This window comes from Alosa pseudoharengus, unplaced genomic scaffold, assembly GCF_046254945.1.
Source record: "Alosa pseudoharengus isolate Yale_2024_CS ecotype anadromous, Long Island Sound unplaced genomic scaffold, YU_APseudo_1.1 YU_APseudo_1.1_scf_22, whole genome shotgun sequence".
NCBI lineage: Eukaryota > Metazoa > Chordata > Actinopteri > Clupeiformes > Clupeidae > Alosa > Alosa pseudoharengus.
This window is the reverse complement of record NW_027468680.1, coordinates 5,874,625-5,888,700: the sequence shown is the minus strand read 5'-3', so window position 1 is coordinate 5,888,700 and position 14,076 is coordinate 5,874,625.

Sequence of the window (14,076 nt, the reverse complement as noted above, 5' to 3'; positions counted from 1 at the left end):
ACACACACACACACACACACACACACAGGCACGCACATACAAGCATACACAAAAGTTAAGAGATGACAAATTGAAAAGCGTGATTTATTTTCGCAGGGAGGATAGGCCTACAGGAGCGGCGGTCATATTTTGTACCGCTACGCAGTACATCTAGGCTAGTTTATGATCTTCATGTGCACGTCTGCAATCTACTTTACAGTAACATTCCCAAAAAGTAGGCTACAATTTTTTTTTCACTTGACACTTCAGGGGCTCCATACTGTTCTTCACTTTCTAAAATACTGTAGGCTAGTTTGGTGCAGAGCGGTAGATAAAACAGAGTGGCGTCACTCCCATAGACCTCCATAGACAAACAATGGCGGAGCTTTTTCCAGGCTACTTCCGCGTTATGCTGAGCTCAAAAGTTCCTAACTTTGACATTCACAGCCCCATTCACTTCCATTGCTTTCTGCCTGATATTGTCAGTGGTAAGTAGACGAAAGTACGACAATTTTTTAATTGCAATATGTATTTCCTATACCAACTGTACTAGTAGATACTGGTATTGTTCTTTGAGTTTTTTTGTGCTGCTTGTTTAACTAGTTAATAAAAAATCTATTGAAAACCTAAAATGTATCAGTCATCCTTTTTATGCTGTAGTCTTACCAGCCGGTTGAAATATGAGTTATAAGTGTTTTATTGAAACAGTTAATGGCTTATTGAGTTACAAGTGTGTTATTGAAACAGTGGGTGTCTTATTTTACAGTATTGATCAAACTTTTCACATTGAAGTTGTTATTGATTGTTATTTGTTTATGTATTTTTGACACATGTTTATGTCTTAAAATATTACCAAGGCTGTGTGCTGGCCACCTTTATGCTATTTCTTCAAAAGAACTGAACAGATTTAATGCATGATCAAACTTTTAAAATGTAAGCTGTTATGCTACTGATTGCTATTCATTTATATAGGCTATTTATTTGATATACGTTTATGGCTTAGGCTTACAATTATCAAGGTTGTGTGGTAGATTTAGGGGGGGACTGGAAAGGACACTGGATTTAATGTCCACACACAAACAGGTTTTGACAATGTAAGTAAAGTATACACGTGATGCAGGCAAATGTAGGAACCCGATACTGATATCCAGCAAGGGAAAAACGTTCAATGTTAGAACTACCAAAGAACATATTTTAGATCGATGTTTGCAGATCAATTATACTCGCAATATCTAATGGACACTAGTCGCAACTCTTCTATGGGTAGTTTGGTGCGTTTTCACCTCAAACTCTACGTTCAGCTTTTTGTCCTGCTCATCCAACTTGTGGCGCTTCTGTCCACTGTTCTACCTGCAGCCACAGGAGTTCTGGTAGCCTACCCACTAGCTGCGTGCGCGTGTGCGGCCGTCGCTCGGTGCCAGATCGCCGGTCACCGTGAATCACGCTGGTGAGCAACCCCTCCTAGCCCTGCTTTGAGGCGGCGGGGGGGAGCAGTGCTATTCAAGAGTGAGTTCAACTAAGAACTAAGAATCCCATTTCCATATACACATCCGTGAGATACACAACTTAAATGCTTATTCAATAGCCTATGTGCTAAGAACATAGGATATAATGTGGGATTGCGAATGATCACCTCCATTCAGACTATGAAATTATGTGAATGAACATTATTACCAGGGATGTAGGGGAGACCGGGGCTGGTTGGAACACTTTTCACTCTCGGTTATATTTCTCCGTCTTACAATGCGTTGAAATGGTCAAATTGTGATTAACTGAAAGCTTGGGATCTCAGCTACAAAATGTATATTTTCAATGTCAACAAATGATCCCTTGTTTTGAGCTATATATGATAAAAGTGGTGTTGTGCACGTGTGCCAACCTGCCCCATGCACGGGGTTGGTTGGCACACGTAGTCGGGGTTGGTTAGAACACATATGTTATAGTCCTTTGCAGTACTCCTTTTGGTTTTGTTTGAAGTGCTCATCTATATCACTGCCTGTAGGGCTTTGCTGATGTCTTTCCTGTGTGTTTTTCTTCAGTATGGTTATGGTTATGGATTTAGCAGACGCCTTTGTCCAAGGCGACATATAAATACAAAACAACATAATAATATTTAAAAATGAACAGGGAACAGATTAAAATGTAGGTCAAATATAGTAAGGAGAATAGTTGTAGTACACAATAATATCAATTCAATCAATAGCCTAATAAAAAAGCAATGTAAAAAAGGGGAAAGGCAATAATAAAACAATAATGTCAATTCAATCAATAATATAAAAACAATAACATGCTAAGACTACATTAAGGAGAATATCAATAATAAACAATAATGTCAAATTAATTAACAGCCCAATTAAAATAAAACAACATTATATAAACCATAACACATAAGCGCTTAAACAACTAAGTATATGTTGAATAGGAATGTCTTTAGACCCCTCTTAAACGACCCAAAACTACCACAGGAACGGAGAGCACTGGGCAGTTCATTCCACCAACATGGAACCACTGAAGAAAAGAGTCTGGAATTAGACCCAGTTTTCATGACTGGTCGACACAACATACGCTCACCAGAAGACCGCAGTGGGCGGTTGGGGATGTAAGGCTTGATTATTGAATTAAAATAACTAGGAGCAGATCTAGTTAGTGTCCTATAGGCCAAAGTGAGAGATTTAAATTTAATTCTGGCTACTATAGGGAGCCAATGGAGAGTAACTAGGAGAGGAGTTACATGTGTTCATGTGTACATGTGCTGATTGAAGACCAGGCGTGCTCCAGCATTTTGAATCAGCTGTAATGATCTTGTTACACAAGCGGGTAAGTCAGCTAATAGTGAATTACAATAGTCCAGCTTAGAGATGACCATGGTCTGAACAAGAAGTTGTGTGGAATCTTGTGTCAGATAAGGTCTGATCTTCCTAATGTTGTAAAGCATAAACCGGCATGATTTTGCAATAGAAGCTATATGCTCAGAGAAGTTAAGTCGGTCATCAATTACAACGCCCAAGTTTCGTGCCGATCTAGTTGGGGTCAGTGAAGTTGAGTCAAGCTGGATGTTAATCTGTTGGGGAATAGCTGTTTTAGCTGGAAACACCAAAAACTCTGTTTTTGAGAGATTAAGCTGAAGGTGCCGATCTTTCATCCAGGCTGAAATATCCTTAAGGCATGCAGAAATCCGGTGGGAAACACTAGAGTCATCAGGTGGGAAAGACAGGTAAAGTTGAGTGTCGTCTGCATAACAGTGATAGTCAAATCCATGGGAGCGAATGGTATCACCTAAGGAAGTGGTGTAAATAGAGAAAAGCAAGGGTCCTAATACTGATCCCTGAGGCACACCTGTGGTGAGGGCATGAGACTTAGATACCTGTCCCTGCCAAGACACGTTGAAAGAACGCCCTTTAAGGTAAGATTCAAACCAGTCAAGAGCTTTTCCAGAAATTCCCAGTTCAGATAGTATAGATAGGAGAATGTCATGGTTAACAGTATCAAAGGCTGCAGATAAATCTAGTAGAATTAATACTGATGACTGAGCAGAGGACTTAGCTACTCTCAATGCTTCAGTCACAGACAGAAGAGCAGTTTCAGTAGAATGACCACTCTTGAAACCAGACTGCATAGGGTCTAGTAGATTATTCTGATGAAGAAAGTCACAAACTTGCTTGAAGACCACTTTCTCCAAAACCTTTGACAAGAAAGGAAGAAGGGAGACAGGTCTGTAGTTCTTCACCTCAGTTGGATTAAGTGTACTTTTCTTTAGCAGAGGTGTAACCCTAGCCTGTTTTAAAGAATATAGGAACTATTCCAGAACTGAGTGAAGCATTAAATACATGTGTGACTGCTGGTAGAACAGCGGGTGAGATAGACTGTAGAAGAGTGGACGGGACAGGATCTAATGGGCATGTTGTTGGACGACATCGCTGAAGCAATTGAGAGACTGCTTCCTCATCAAGAGGAGAGAAAGAGTCAAATGATGGGGTCATACTAACACAAGGCAAAGCCCTCCTTATAGGAGCATCAAACTGAGCACTTATTTTAGCAACTTTTTCAGTGAAAAATGTTGCAAAGTCATTTGCTGACAGTGAAGTAGTTGATGGTGGTGGTGGAGGATTGAGGAGAGATTTGAAAGTAGAAAAAAGTTGTCTACTGTCAGTCCACCGTCAAGACCAATTTGGTCCCTACCGATTTTTTTTAACTTCAAATGTTTAAAAATGTCTGAAATGCTTCCAAATGTAAAACTATGTTCAGTAATTACAATAACAATGTTAAAATAAAGATTGATGATGTTTTTATGCATAAAATACAAAGTTTATAGATTTGTCACAAAATAGCCATAGGGAATGTATGTGCCAACCAACCCCAAAATCAGTGTGCCAACACTGCCCACATTAGGTCAAACTTTTTTGCACAAATGCTGTTAGCCTGCTAATATCAGTCACCTCAGGTTTTCAAACTTCATTTTAAATTATAGATGAGTCCCCTAGCAATCAATTATAATCAATATTTTTTTATATATCCCTAACTATTACCCTTCTAGGATGTATTTAGTGCGAGGTGCATATTCTAAGTTTTGACACTACAAAATTAAAAAGTTGTTCTCACCTAAAGGGTTAATGACCTGAAGACCAGTTACATACGTGAGTTTACGCTACTCAATAAGGCCGTCAGTTTAGTGTTGGAATTTTGTTGCAGCTCCCTCTAGTAGCCTGGATATTAACAGTGTTTCAACCTGCCCCTGTTCCAACCAGCCCCGGTCTCCCCTAGTTGAGGCTAAATGCAAGTAGGCTAAACACAGTTTACCCACCTCTTATTCGAGTTTATCCACCTCTCAAAAGAGTTTATTCCCCAAATGCAACTTTTAGCATTTAAAAATCACACTGTTTTATCCACATTCACAATATGTGCACTCATCAACACTCTTGGAACCATTTAATACCACTGGTATTGTTATAAACATTGGACAATAACCTCCACCATCATCAAACATGTTCCTTTTTTAAAAATCCAATACCACATGGCACAGTCCACCTTACCGTATCACAGAATTCATAGTTTACCCACCTCTTATACCAATACACCCCTGATTATTACTAAAACAAAAACCCAAACCACATTGTTTGAGACAGGATGAAAGCTGATCAGCAGATGTATAGAGCTGTATGAGTCCAGTGGTAATGGTGAGGTAGATAGGCTGTTTGTTTTTATGTACACATCTTACACCAGTCTGCTAGTCATTTCTTGGTTAAAGAGATTCATTTCCCAAACCCATTCCAGATGATTGATGACTCCATCGCATGACGTCACTCGTTCACACGGTTCAACAAGAATGCTTGATGAGAACAAATGACACACCATGGCATTCAGCCATACACGCGCACGAACACAAAAACATCAAATGAGCAATTACTCAGTATTGTGCAACTAGCGGGCGATGCTATAGGCCTGATTTGCGTCCAAAATGCAAAGTACTCCAGAGGTAGGCTACAGATCCCTAATGATGTTGGTTTGGCCTGGAATCAGTAGAAGCACGAAGGTGTGGACATGATCGCTGGCTATGGGTCTGTCTGTGTGTTAATCTTGGGCAGAGTCTAAGAGACTGTTCAGGCACCCAAGGCCTTTGCTGGAATGAGACTGGGCACTTTAAAAAGCCACCCATGCAACAAAGCTCCTCCATTAATTTAATCAATGGCACTAATTACTCATTAACATGTCCAAGTCATTAGCATGTGCCCTAAAGAGAGGCATTTGATTATAAAAAGAAAACACTTGCCCGTTTAGAGAAGAAAATCATAAAATAAAACATTGTTCCATTTACTTTCATGGATCTGATTCTTTGTTTTAGTGCTTTGTAAATTTGTTATCTAATCTAAAGTCCTATAATTACACTATTACTAAGCCACAAATGGCGCATATTAAATAATATATTTGGTTTTGAAATGTTTTATCAAAACATTAGGCTGCCTATTAGACATGAATGGTGGTTGGTATATGTTGTTGTTTTTTTTTAATCAAGCCTCTCTGTTCTCGATGTTGTAATCGGGGCAGTGAAAGCAATTGTGAATGCAAAGAAGAGCTTCCCCTCCCCTGTCCTCCTCTCGGTGCATGGGGGGTGATGAGGTCCACCGCAAAGTGAAGTGAAAACAGTCGGCCGGTTTTGCGAGGAAGATAAGAGTCTTATCTCAGCTTTCCCAGGTGTTGAGTGCTCTGATGCAATCGGGGCATTTCTGAAGGAATTCATTGACTCCTGAACTCTTTGATTCAATATATGTTTGGGGAAAAGAAGTGGGATTTTTATCTTCTCTAAATTTGCAAGCTGACAAAATGGTGCTGATGTATTTGTGAAGCTTGAAAGCTCCTTCTTCAAGACAAAGACTTACAGTACATGTTGCCTATAATCCATTGTTTTTCTGACAGAAAAAAGCTATTTATCCTCTGGTACATATTCAACACAACAGCACCAGCAGGGTCAACACACTGAACTAGACAGAGAATTCAGCAGGTAGAAAATTCACTCATTACCTCCTCAATGTGTTCACATTATTGTGATTCTTCCCCTTTTGTGCTAGTAGGTCGGTTGCGGGTTGGGTTGGTTATTTCACAATGCAGTTGTTATCAAATATCTCAATCAGAGCCAACCACATGTGTCTGCTGGTGTAAGTAATTTTAGATTATGAAAAACTTAAACGAAAAAGGATAATATACCAAAATCATCTACAAGACCAACTGCAAATAATATACAAGACAAACTTCGCAAAGATGTATTGGACAGGAGAACCAAAACAACAACAATAACAAAAGAAACAGATCCACTTGATTGTAGTAATGTTTGAGTCCTGCTGGTTCATATTGTAGAGCTTTTTCAGGCTCTGCTTTAAAAGCTATGTGTAAAGGCTTGTAAATATGTTTTTATGTAGGCTACACATCTGAGTTAAAATATGCCACCTCAGTAATACAGTTTATTGCCAGGGGGGTATTCCAAGTACGTGGTTTAGTTGGGTAAGTTAATACAGAGTAAGTGGTAAACCTCCTAATAGAAGAGCTGTATATGGCTTCATTCTCCTAACAAAACAATGTCTCTGAGGTTATTCTGAGTTAACTTACCCAGGTTTGTCACTAAAACACGTACTTGGAATACCCCCCAGGTCTCATATCAACAGAGACTGTATTTCATCAAGTCAAGGCAAAGGCCTCTGCACATATGTGCCGACATGAGTGTGGTACAGTCCACTTTTAACGTTCGTTTACATTAGATTCTATTGTTTTCAATACCACCCCGCACACCAGCGCCGAACTTTGCCGCCGTTGTGTGAATTACTATTGAGTTCTATTTTTGTCGATGCCGCTCAATATAGTCCATTGTTTATCGAACACTTTTCAGTTAAACATTTCGTAGCTGATGTGCACGTGAAGTGACAATACACTCATGTCGGTGCCTATATGCAGTTTAAGGCCTTGATTGATCTCATCTGTGGAACGTATTAAACGTAGGCTATTACACCTTGTCGTCCAGGGGCGCGTTTCCCAAAACCATAGTTGCTAACCTGTTAACCTTCGTTGGTAGGCAGTGGGAAATTAGTATAGTATAGTATATACTGTATACTCTTTTGATCCCGTGAGGGAATTTATCCCAATCCGTGAATTAGTGAAACACACTCAGCACACAGTGAACACACAGTGAGGTGAAGCACACACTAATCCCGGTGCAGTGAGCTGCCTGCAACAACAGCGGCGCTCAGGGAGCAGTGAGGGGTTAGGTGCCTTGCTCAAGAACTATAGTTTTGGGGAACGCGCCCCAGTTAGAGTCTGTCTATCCATGCCGTTAGTTGGGTCCATGTGGCCACAAAAAAATTGTCGGGTGCACGGACCTTCATACAGAGCCACTTGTGAGTCTCTTATGAAGAAAATGTACTTGGACTGTGGGGGACCCTCACATGCTCATAAAGTATAACACTGTACTAAAGTCTGAAAATTCTCAATGAGTGAGATTTCCCCATGCATGCAGGCTTGACTCCTTGTACATAAATACGTAAGTCCAGTGTCAGTGATGAGGTCTTGAATAGGTAGACAGCAGCACTACCTCAGGTAATGAACCTAATCAGGGCTTTGCTATAATTGAAGTGCAATGTGACGCAACACTGTACAAAAGGCCAAACGCTTTGCATTTTTGTGTTATTTAAAGTCCAGAAGGAAAGGGTCGCTGGGCTGTAAAATCCAGCCTGTCGGCCTGTGATAACTCACTTTAAAACAACCTCATTCTGGCAGATTTATGAAATCGCCCTCTTTAGTAGGGGAGAAAGGAGGACTTTGGGAGTTATCAACTTTGAATGCTAACCGCAATTTAGGTCTCATTTCACAGCTACAATTGCCTTGGAGGCAGTGGAGCGGAGAACTGTAAGGCTAGAGACCCTCTCCATGCAGCCAGGGCAGACACTAAAGATGATGGAGTAATTACACATCATCAGCAACTCTGTTGCAAGCCAATAGGCACTATGTTCTTCAAATGGGACAATAATGGCAATGAAATATAGATAATTACATTTGGGCGCATTCCAGCCAAATGTCTGGTCAATGGTAATTATTGAGAATGATTCAGCATCTTAGACCATCATTGAGTTTGATTTACATATGCAGCTACTTGCAAATCGTTTTCTGAATACAGATGCCTTTTTTAGAAGCTTTTACTTAAAGTGTTGTTTATAGAAGACTGTTGGAGAGAGTTGAGCACTAGAGAGATAGGTAGATAGATAGATAGATAGATAGATAGATAGATAGATAGATACTTTATTGATCCCCAAGGGAAGTTTATGTCATTTAAACCTGACGAGCACATGATGGTAAGCAACAGTTTTTGACATTTTGGGACAAAGTGCCAACTTGAATTCAACTATTGCTTTAGTAAAAATAAAATGAGTGAAACCTTCAGTAAGGTACAACACAACCATTGTCTGGAAACACAAACTTTACACTCTATTCACTATCCTCGTGTCAACAATAATTAAAAGCCAGTTTTATAATGATCAATGATTTTTTCAGCACCCAAATGAACAGGATCAGAATTAAATGTTGATTTATACTGGTGAAAGTTTACCAGTTTCAGTTACTATCCTCAGGATTCAGCTCTACATTTCGATCTGTAAAAAGTAAACAATTGTCTCGTGCCATTTCTGAATTCAGATCAGGGACAGAGATAGTCTGCATTGGGTTACCGTGTGGTTGAGACCTAATATTGTTTTTGATGATGATATTGGGGAGTTTGATAATGGACATGTTGTATATGACCTTGACTGTGTCGCTTTGGTCAGTAAAATACATTGACAACATTTCCAGCAGTAACTCTGCGGATTAGTATCATTTTAACTCATTTATTATTTTAACTGATAATAACTGATTTAAATAATAACTGATTTATTATTTAGACTTGGGGCTTATATCATCACATTAATATAGTGTATGATATTAATATTATGTAAACACAGAACTTTTTGTTTTTAATGAAACAAGGTGACAATTGGGGAAGCCTGTTGCTGTTGTTTTATGCAGCGGTCTTTACTCCCATTTGTTTGTTGTCTTTTGTCCCGTTGCTTCTGTTCTTCTATGTCTGTTTCTGTTGCCTTTCTTGCAAACCCAATTGAGTTGAGTTGAGTGGAGATAAATGGGCATCAGCCCACCATACTATAAACGGCCTGCATTGAGAATTCAATTAGTTTGCCCAAATTCTATCAGCTAAACATTGATTCGGTTAACACACATGATGCTGTTTAACAGGTTCATTCAGCTGAAGGACCCTTTATCCTTGGCTATGTGATCATCCTAAATCAGACGTGGACCACCTCTGTCCAGAGATGGAGAAAACAGCCATAGGTGAGTTCACCTGTGCCGATATGGATGAAATAGGCGGCAAGGCGCTTTATCCGGAGGTGTCTGCATTGGACTGACGTGCCGGGGTACACGCGTATTTTGCCTCCATCGTGTAATTGCGTTCGACGTTGAGAAGAAGGAGGACTGCTTGTGCAGGCGGCAGCAGAAGCCTGTCGTGGGGTGGGGGGTGGGGGGGGGGGGTGGGGGGGGGTTAAGGAAAAGGGCAACCCTCTCAGGCCAGAGGAAGTAGCGGACATGATTCATTTAAGTAGTGGCAGAGAGGCCATCACAGACCAGTAAAGAAGCCGAAAGGTTAGTGTCCCTGCCCCTTGCACTGTGACGGCCACATTTCTCCAGCTATTTCCAGTCATTTCTTCCCCAGAATCAGGCTGTCCATTAAGTTAATGGACCTCTCTGCCTGACCAGACACTTGCACTGCTCCAGAGAAAGTGTGTGTGTGTGTGTGTGTGTGTGTGTGTGTGTGTGCGCGCGCGCGCATGTGACTATGAGTGTGTATGTGTGAGAGAGAGACTTGATAAATGCACACTGTCACCTTGACTTCCTGTGGAATTAACTCACGATACCATGACGCTCGTTCAACCTGACCATGCCCACCAAGGCATTACTGAATGTGTCAGATTGTACTAGAAAATGGAAGACAAGTCAGATATTTCCATGCAACTTTACAATTAACTTTTGTGTGTGTGTGTGTGTCATATATTATGTGAGTATAATTGACCGAGAAAGCTGAGAAACGCCTCTCTTGATCTCCCATCAGCCACCACCCACACACAGGGCTTTCCCCGTTCTATCTGCTGAGTCAGAGAGTAGTTTTGCATTCATTATTTCACCACCAACACACACCGGATAAAATTAGAGAGCTTTTGAACTTAAATTTCCATGAAGCTTATCTCTCTCAGAGGGCAGCAAAATGAAATAAACTTTCACAATTAATGACGCCCCCCCCCCCCCCCCCCCCCCCTTCACAATTTCCTTCTCTCTCCCAGAGTTCCCCCACCCACAGTTAAACTAGACGATTATCTTTATTTTGTAACAACTAAAGCATTACTCTACTTTATAAGAAGAGAAATCAAACTATTAAACTATTATTTTACAGAAATACACATATCAAACAGATTTAAATGTAGTGTTTAGTACAAGGTGTAAATTATAATTACGCTTGTGTTGTCTAAAAATGCCCTCGGCTTGTCGTGCACGGTTTGATCTCCAGATTGATAATGGGGCCCAGTAGGGACTCTCCTTTCATCTTCTTGAAGCCCAGAAGTATGGCAGGCAGAGAAGGACAATCAAGAACAGAATAGAGAAGACGGTCATCTTTCAGGACATTTGGCCTCCTGCCTGACTGACTGACTGACTGACTGACCGACTATCACCTATGAAAATCCATACAGTAAACAGCAGAATGTCTGGTGGTGAGTTGTGACATTAAATTTTGTTTGTCAAATTTTGACACACAAGGAAAAATTGAACGAAACAAAGACGTATTTCAGGTCTCACAGGAAAGCTTTAGTAGGTAGTAGGTATGACCAAGTTATGAAAAGTGAATTTTTTAAAATTGTTTAACCTCCCTGATATACTAACTGATACAACTTACTCAGATGTTCCATTTCGAAACTGTTTGTATAGACGCCGACAAAATATATTTATTGATGAGCATGGTCAGTCGGAGCCTGGTTGGAATCTGGTGTAGCCTATCTAAAGCCTATATCCTTTGTTGTTCATCATTGGCCACTATCACATCTGACTGCTATGGCCCAGATGCCGGAGATAGAGAAATATATATCTATTTTATTGCCAGCCGTTTTTCAGTTGACAGCTCTCCCTATGCTCACCCATTTAGGAGCCATAAGTCATAAAATGGGGGGCCGATGATGCTGGAAGAGATGGAAATATAATTGGATATTTGCTGTGTCAAATGAACCACAGCGGTCTGCCATAAAGCACTTTTAAAAGGGATCTGCTGTAGGAGTTAAACCTTTGCTTTCCCTTAATAAAATTTCATCTCGGCGAGAGAGATTGATCTGAGGTTATTGATCCTGACTGTTAACTGCCAAGCGGAGACATAAAGCATTTGCTCAAAATGAAAGGACTGTCAGAAATACACGAGAAGGGTAATGCCTATATTCAGATGCCTGTGCATTACTGTTTTAATGAATGAAGCTTGAGCTACATTAATCACATGGTCCCAGCGAGACAGATAGCCTCCTTCTCGACTGACACATTCTCTCTCCACACGCTATTGTTTCATCTGTGCATTTGGCCCCTGCAGCCAGAAAGGACATTTGAGGCGTAGGATGCAGCTTTTTTGCTTTGGGGGCACTTACACCCATGGGAAGCAATCATCTGTTTGTCAATGCGCACCCATTGCATCCGAACTATGGCCCCTCCTCCCACACAGACAAATACCCTCCACCCCCAGACACCCCCCCCCCCCCCCCCGCCCCGAGACCTGGTCAGCTTCCATTCTGCTGGTCTCTGTTGTGACGTGCAGTGAAGTTTTCTAAATATAGCCAACTCCTCTTGGTGATGCATGTTCCCCCCATGGGCTGGGCTCTGGTCGACAGACAGAGACATACACTGCATTACAACTTTAATTTAATTGTAGCTGAGAGCACATATGTGGAGGCTTGCTGTGTACCATGTCTGCACCAGAAAGACACTGCATGGCAAGTCTAATTTAATTTAATTCCAAGAAGAAGCCATTTCTGAGAGTTGGCGTGCCATGTCAACCAACAGATAATCCTAAATGCCTAGAGAAGAAGACCGCTTGTACAGTAACAGGGATACGTCATAAAATGTTTTGCTCGGATAAAAAGTGAAAGTGTCGTTTATTTGTTGCAGAGGCACTCTAACAAGCAATGTCATTGTTGCAAAACAACATGAAAGGACCAAATATGGACTCATCTGAGGCAGCCCAAATCAGCATCACCTCTTTCCTAAAGACCAGAAATGACCCCTGATAACATATGGCAGGCAACCAGGAGAGGATTTGGAGCTATTAAGTGATGCGTATCACTTAATTAAACAACAAAGCAGAGTCATGCAATTAATATCTTTGTGCTTAAGCCCACATTTTATAAAGTCTAAAATTGGATGAGTCTTAACCATCAGTAAAAGTTGGAGGTAATTTTAAATAATGCATCCTGCCGGTAATAAGATTTGGGGGCTGGGAAGTCCAGCGTGGCTGTAAAGGCAGGGAATTATCCTCTAACAGCCTCTTCCCGGCGCAGTAAAAGTGTCATCTGGATGCCTTGAGGACGTCAGGAGAAGAGAGAAAGAGAGGGGGGGGGGGTTGGAGGACTGACCCAGAGAAAAGTCCATTAACTGGGTGACTAAACACCATAATGATGGACAGGTGTTGAGAGGTTAGAAAGCAGCGCAGATGTAGGACAGGTGTGCAACCCAGAGGAGGTGAGGATTGAAACCGGTGAGGCACAGATGTGTTATGGGCCACATTATGGACACACACTCTCAGTGCACCAGGTGCTGCTGGCCTCTAGCCGCCATTGTGCGTTTGATGGATATAGAAGAGAAATCGATTCATCGACTAGTCAAAACATCATAAAATATCATAAGGTATAAAAGTGGAAACTACTCTGATAATCCTTGTCTGGGTCTTTGAATACACAATAAATTATGCCTATAGACTCTGTTGGATGTGTGAGGTTGAAAAACGACAACAACAGAAACTGGTGAAAGAAAAGATTTAAAGAAAAGCAAAAATAGAAAGAGATGAATGAGGACACGAAAGAGGAAAGGAGAGGATTTCTGTATCTGGCCTGTATCCTCTCTTAGGGAGGGTTTGGAGGAGAAAGGGAGAGAGAGAAAGAAAGAAAGAGAGAGAGAGAGAGAGGATTGTCACACTTGTAACGGGGCAGTAGCCGGAGAGGGGGGGGGGGCAGGGAGGCGAGGGGTGGTAATTGAGGTCAAAAGCGTTTCCGCAGGTTTGGGAGCTGGAGGCAGACTGGGGCTGTTGGGACCTGGACGTCACAGGGAAGGGTCAGAACTCGGCCTTGGATTACACTGATGAGAAAGGGGGCGGGGGGGTCTATCCAAGGACAACCGTTCAAGGAAACTGCATCTTTTTATGCATCTTTCCGTTTTTATGTGACAGCACACAGCCCTCTAGTGCTGTCCTAAACAGAATAAGCGTTGTTCACGGATGCTGTGTGTGTGTTTCCAATTTGGGTGGGTTAATACACTAAATTTGGAGGATCAGAG